Below are 7353 nucleotides of genomic sequence, written 5' to 3' on the forward strand. Positions count from 1 at the left end.
ATGCAATATAGAAATATCAAGATAACAATCCTAGTTCTTTAACAAGGTAGACATCCTAACTGAACGGCCATAACATATTGCTCCAAATAGAGGGAGGAAAATGTTATAAGATTTGGTCAATGGTAATATAGTTATTTTATGACTAGGAGATGATTTATCCTAGAGTGCAAGCTTGATAGTTTCTTTTTGAGTTTCTCAGTGTTGGCTACTACAAATCTAAACTAAAATCTTGGCTTTTGTGAACTTAGAGAATTGAAAGAAAAAATAATGAGATAAATTCAGTAATTACTTCCCAACTAAACATAAATATGCACTTTATGGTGTCTTTCAAACAATGGGATAAACTTTTTTCATTTTTTATAAGAGGCATTAGAACCTAGAATCTACTCTCACAAAAATAATTTTGGTTGGGTGTAAGATAATGATGGTCTCACATGACACCTTAGTGATAATGCAAACATGTAAAAACAATAATAGATTAATTTTGATCGACGATTCGAGGTAATTCCCTAATGAAATTGAATATAACGTAAAAAGATGAAATGTAGGAAAATGAATTACCTTTCTAAATATATACAACTTTTTATTTATAGAACATGTGTATAGCTCTCTGAAGTTTGAGTTTTATTAAGAATGGTATGTTATTTTTATGCAAAATATAATGCATGTGTTTCCATTAATGCTACTTTTAGATACCTAAATGATAGAATTTCACCACAAAATTTGTAGAATTGTAGAGAACATGATTTGTGTGTGTGTGTGTGTGTTAAATTATGAAAGTCATTGTATTTGTGACATCTCCTGTGGGTTAATTTCCCTTGTAAGAATTGTAAATAATTCCCCTATAATTATGTAATTATAAAATTAAAATGGTTAAGAAAGGGAGACAAATTCCATTGTTTGAGGGAAATTGCTTTAGGAGTTAGTCTGAGTGGTGTTAATGGAGCTAACTGTGTTACTAAATTCAACTGGAAAAATGAAGGACATGCCCATGTGTCTTTTAAGAATGACTACAAGAAAGAAATGGACAAGCAAATATTAAGAAGATGGGCCACATTGCCTAAGGCAGTTAGACCATGTAGACCACATAGGGAGAGGACTCCTTCATGGAGGGAGAATAGAGAATGAAGGAGGAAGGTATGAGTGCTAAGAAAATCCTCTCAAATGATGAAGGAAGGGAGGAGGGGTGAAAACTAAGAAAAAAAGAAAAAGAAGAGGCCAAGGAAGGCTTCTGGGGGTGTTGATCATACAAAGGTCACATGTGTAGGAAGAGAAAGGAGAATAAGACAAGAGGAGGTTGAGAGGTTCCTAAGGACCAACCATATTGTTCAAAGGGTATAGAAGTTATGAGAACTAAGAGAATTCATGGAGAAGAGAAACTATGATCATAGTCAGCTGAGAAACCCATGGGGCTTGTTGACTCATAATCATAGAGTAATGTTTGTGCTTGATAGAGCTAACAAGTCCACCAGAGACCTTGTTGGTTGATAGCCATTGAAAGGTGGAGGCACACAAGGCTATTGGTCTGATAACGCTTTATGGTAGTTCCATGGGATTTGGGATGAAAACACAGGTGGAAGATTCCACTAAGCTGCTAGGTTGTGCACTCTTATTACTTCAAAGGTAACATGGTTGATAAATCCTCATGACTGATAAATACTCCGTCTCATTTACTATATATATATCTCTCTGTATCTAAATTGAGACTCTGTGACAAAATCCCTATAGAACTGAACACATGAAGCATGTTATAACATGAGTAGACATTTAAGGTGAATGATATTACAAAAAAAAAAAAGAGAGTACATTAACGGGTTCTTTAGTGAAAGAACCACGGTATGAGAGTCCCAAGAAAAATGACAACCATAGTGTATACACATAGTCGAGACCTATACTGATGCTGATCAATATTTGCCAATGGAACGAACGGTGATACTAAATCATCTCTAGCACCTACATCTACACTTGAGATTGCTCCAACCATTGGATCAGTAGACATTTTATGGATCTCCACAAGGTGCTTTATCGTAAAAGAATTAAATCGAGCACTCCATATTTTTTCCTGTCTGTAGAGGGGCTTCAAATTGTCTGTGTGAACATTGTAAATGCATTGCATGTAATTACATATTAAATCTGAGTTTGTCAATACTGTTATGTAATTGACCCTATTGTGTTTTGCCTCTTTTAATCCAGCAACAAGTATAATGTAGTATGCTTTGTTATTGGTTGAGTTTCCCTGCACTTCCCATATTCTATAAACCACATTTTTTTTTGCCCCATTGTGAATGACAAACTTTAAAGATGCTTGACTCGGATTTGGGCAACATGATACTTCAATGCACAGTGTCCACTTTTCCACCATTCCGTGAGCTTAGAAGCATTGCATAGTGACAACAACAAAATAGATTCATGTTAGAATATGAAATATGATAAAATATCCTGATTGAAATTGATTATTTTTATTCTACCTCAAGTTTGAATGCACATCCTTGAAAAATAACACAAAATCAAATATCAGTGATAAGACTTTGGGCATAAAGAGAGCATCTTTATTTTTCTATTAGCATAAAGAGTTAATAATGCACGCTCATGTTAATAATGCATGCATGGTCATGAAAAAGAGTATGTAGCATGACAAGAAGAGATGAACCATTTAAGACAAACCTTGTCATGCTATCTAGGATTCTAAGGATTTCAAAATATCATCTTTTAGTAAGATTGACTAAAGAAATCCTGGAAAATGGTTTTTACTGTTACATTTTCAAAAACATTGCTATATCCAGCGATTCCGATTGCAGTTGATTGTTAGTGTTTTCCAGAGCTACTGCTCACATCTTGAAAGAGGGATTGCATTGGGTGGAGGGTTCCAAATAGAGAGAACACTCCTATGCTTATCCAGATCTCCATCAACAGGAGGCAATATCCAGAGAAATCAAATCATGTAGGCAAGACAAGTCCAAGAAGGAGAGATTGGACACCACTTATAGCTATGATGGATGTTGAACTTAATTATCAAAGCTATCCAATTGTTTAAAGTCCAATGAAACAAAACAATTTTTTTCTGATTCTACTTCCATTGTTTTGATAGTCATTCAACCTCCATTGCCTTTGTACATAAGATGAGAGGGCCCAGTTTAGATTGTATTATAACATGAGAAGGCCCTAACACCTGATAATTAGCATTCAAATGAATTTAGACAATGTATAACATGATGTGATTGTTCAGTGATCAAAGAAGAGGAAGAGCAAACTGCTCTTCAGAACAGGCATAAAAGAGCAGCCTAGACTGTTCTACCATACTATGTACTAGACTGGATTATGAATGTCTAGACATCTTGGATGAGTTTATGATATATGTGACTGTTGTTGCATATATCTCTAGATTGTTAGTTTTTATCAACCATGGTTTTCTTTAAAAAAATATAGAAAATATTAATGTGAGCTTGTCCATCTTCCAAATTCACAATTAAGTTAATGTGAGCTTGTCTTTAATTATGTTATCAATCACTTATCACATGAGGGAATAGTTGCTTTCAAGTATGTTTGTACCTTATGTTTCTACTCTTCATTGAAATTCTTAGGTAACTCTTAGTAGCTTTGTCCCACTAATGGAGTTTGAACTTCTACATATAGAAACTTAGCTCTTTTTTATCCTTTTGGCGAGTAACCTCAACTAACACCATTACAAATGTCATTTACCTCAAGTTCCAGCAATTATTTGAAGATTCTCCATAACAGCTTTTCTCAATTGTATGTTAGCATCCATTTTCCTCCCCATTTGAACTTGACAGCCTAGGCCCTCTATATTGTAGTCACATTTAACAAAGGCGTGCACTCATCTCTGCAACAAGTACTATGAGGGCATGAATGATCTTTTGCACCTGCTCAATTTGTTTTTACTTTTCTACTCACAATGTACTCATCCACCCTTGAGTCTTCACAAACAAAAATAAGCATTGGTGAACCAAGAGTCTAGAAAGGATTCTTACTACAGTTCAGTCCCAACGTTTAGCTTCCTTACAATCCTTTTGAAGAATGCTGAAAACATTCTGATCCCCTTGAAGACTCCTGGACTTACAGACTTCCTGCTACAACCCCAGTTATTAGAGCTAGTGTGACAATAGAAATAGCATTATGCGTCTTTAATAGGCTAAAAAGGACAGTACGTATTCACAAGAAAGGACATTTATGTAAGAAAATTGGGCCGACCTAATGGCAAAAGCATGCTGCTGAAGAATATTGGACAGAACCAACCTTAATACTCTGTAATGTGAATTACTAGTGTCAGCGTACATGAGAATACTAGGTCAACCAACATGGTTGTGGGAACAGTAATTACGCTCAAAACTATGAATGGATATTTTCTAATTCTCTTGCAAGGAAACTACTTGTGTACAGAAAACCAAGAACTAAGAATAAGGCACATACAAATTATATATCTCACTTAGAACATGGAGATATGGAAAACAAAGTATCTGAGGATACATTTCTTTCAAGCAGGTAATATCCATCCGAAAGATTATTTTCAGGTAGCAGCTAGAAACCCATTCACACTACAGAGATAAAGGAGTCGATACCTCCACATTGGCCCCCCGGTGATAGTCCATCGTCAAAGTCTCAGCTGTACGTTTGCCCTCATCATAACAGCTTCTAACACCTGAGCATAAATCCTCTTAGTAAAAATAAAAATATAAATGATACAAGTGGACAAAGGATAATTAAAGCCTTAAACAGGAATACAGATGTTAGTTGTTCTAGGAACCAAAATTATGGGAATCACAGAAGTTACAATCAGGTCTGGGATTCCTGAAACGTTATAACCCATAAACATAGTTAACAATTGCATATCGTGCTCCTGGATGCTCCCATAATACATGACAGTACAAAGAAACAGTTAACCTGTACATTTTGTTTTATTTCTATGTATGTCTGCGAACTGAAAAAAGGCAAATACAAAACAAACAGAAAACTATAGAAGACACTATAGACCACACAAATGGAAGCAATCAATCCATACCTATAGGATTGACATTTCCCCAATATGTCTCCGTCTGTGGATGCTGGAGAGGATCCCCATATACCTCACTTGTACTGGTAAGCAAGAAGCGGGCTCCAATTCGTTTTGCCAGACCCAGCATGTTCAATGTCCCCATCACATTTGTCTTGTATAAAGAATATTAAGAAAAACTTCAAAAACTGGATAAAGTGAAAGAGAACAGCAAATTTAGGAACCCTCCCAGAACAAGACATCCTAAGATTCACTCCCAAGAATGGACTTGAATTGAATTATTATTAATGTCCAAAAGACCAGAAGTGCAGACAATGGGACTGCCAAAAAGATCCCATTATAAAGTATTATGGAGGAGTTGCCTAACACGAAGCTAATAGCTAAAAACTAGGCAATAACCCCACTCCAAAGGAGTTAATAGCCTAAAATTAGGTAATTTTCGTTTAAGATCCAAAGGCAAGGAGGATAATCTATAGCCACACAACTCACATCCTTAATGTGGATCATTGTAAGTTGGTCACTGTCAGTAATCAAGGCAAAATATGAACATATCCTGCCAATATTATTGGAACCTATTATGTGTGCAATAGATGATTAAAGACGTGTGTGCAGGTGATAAATTCACCAAGATTTATCTTAGGACGACAAGTTGGGAAATTGGTGCAAACCGACCTTCTAACCTAAAAGCTCAGCCCATATTTCAAGCTCAAATCCATTTCTATGCAAATATTTCATAGGCATAGGTTGATCCGTTTACATAAGCATGGTAATATAGCAGATTAAGCAATTTATGGCATCGATGCAAAACGACCTATAACAGTTGATACCAAAATAAGGAAAAATAGTGAGATCTCCTGCACAGACATAAAAATTAAAGCCAACCAAAATAGCAAAAGATGCATAACAGGGCATTGTTTCAATAACGAGATCGAGAAAGTATGAGCTGGACCACCTCGGATCCATTCTCAGCAATTTTGCTAGAATAGCAACCCTTCAGACCTGGGACCTAAGCCAAAGGATGTCCGTTGTTGCTTTAAGAACTCTGAAGAAAAAAAAAAAAAGGTGTGGATGTGATTGTCTTCACAGGATTGAACTTGTAGTGAACGGGAGATGCAGGGCATGCCAGATGGTAAATCTGATCGACCTCCAACAATATCGGCTCAACAACATCATGCCGGATGAGCTCGAAGCGAGGATTCTTGAAGTGATGCATAACATTCTCCTTTCTACCAGTGAAGAAATTATCGATAACAATCACATTGTCTCCCCTCTCCAGTAGCCTGTCAACCAGATGGCTGCCCACAAATCCTGCCCCCCTGTTACAACTATTCTCAGAGGCTGCCTCTTCACACCACCCACGATCCTGGAAACAGTAGTTGTCTTCTGAACTCCAGAATTCCCCACTCTGCTCGACAAAAATTTCTGGGTGCCACCTATATTTTTCCTTATGTCTCATTTTGCAAGACTGGGCTGGAGAATTATGTCTCGTTTTGCAAGACTGCGCTGGAGAATGAAGATCGTAGAGGCTATCAACATACCCACCAAAACAAACAACCAACGCTGCTCTTTCAGGACATAGTGCATCGGTTTTGGCAGTGATTTAGGCTTCTCAGATTTGGGGGAATAGAGATCTGAATCTGCTGGGGCCTGGACTTCTTCGTCCCGGCGGTGATTCAGGCTTGATTGCTTGTGCATTTTGCTATACTTTGCCTAATCAGTATATCTTCCTGCGTACGGGGATTCAGCACCGTGAGCGGACCTGCGAGGTGAGCCAGCACTGTGAGCGGGATGGAGTGTACGCTGGAGAGGGGTTGCAGAGGAGATTCGACGGAGCGCGAATGGAGCAAATGGAGTTTTGGGCGTGAGCGTTGCTTTGAAAATGCGCCAGCACAGCGGGTGAGCGTTGCTTTGAAAATGCGCCTGCACAGCGGGGGCCAGCTCAGAGATGATGGGTCACCCGTTCCCGGAAAAAGTTTGATGCGATGCGCAGTCGAGCTCCCGGAAAAACGATGGATGCGGGATGGAGAGGCATGGGCATGTATGTATGGTGAGGCCTGGTGCATTAAAGGCCCGATTGTCAAATCAAGCAGTAAAGTGCCGCCGGCAGCTTCCAACTTTTGACCTCATTGTCTGAACGATAAGGGTTAGGTATTGGACTTTAACAACTGATTGGATTATTATTCATCAAAAGTACTCGGGATTATGTGTCCTCGTTAAGGCCACATCGCAATTTCACTGCAGTCTTGGTTGTGGTAATAGATGGCTCTACGTTCAATTGTGGTCATAGATGTCTCTACGCTCAATTTGTGTGCTCCGGTCCAGGGAACGCACAGAACACCTTTTAC

The 7353-nt window shown here is 38.1% G+C and overlaps 1 pseudogene across 1 annotated transcript; it reads right to left on the bottom strand.

Moving 5' to 3' along the window:
- Positions 1 to 4536: 4536 nt before the first annotated feature.
- LOC149265908 (UDP-glucuronic acid decarboxylase 1-like) lies at positions 4537 to 6703 on the bottom strand (annotated as a pseudogene). The gene is made up of 3 exons (XR_016252178.1): positions 6080 to 6703; positions 5018 to 5164; positions 4537 to 4657 (listed from the first exon to the last, which is right to left on the bottom strand). The product of XR_016252178.1 is annotated as a UDP-glucuronic acid decarboxylase 1-like (transcript).
- Between the last annotated feature and the right edge of the window lie 650 nt (positions 6704 to 7353).

Source organism: Pinus tabuliformis, chromosome 6 (genome assembly GCF_031772625.1).
Source record: "Pinus tabuliformis cultivar Carrire ecotype Pingquan chromosome 6, CPIR1, whole genome shotgun sequence".
NCBI classification, from domain to species: Eukaryota; Viridiplantae; Streptophyta; class Pinopsida; order Pinales; family Pinaceae; genus Pinus; species Pinus tabuliformis.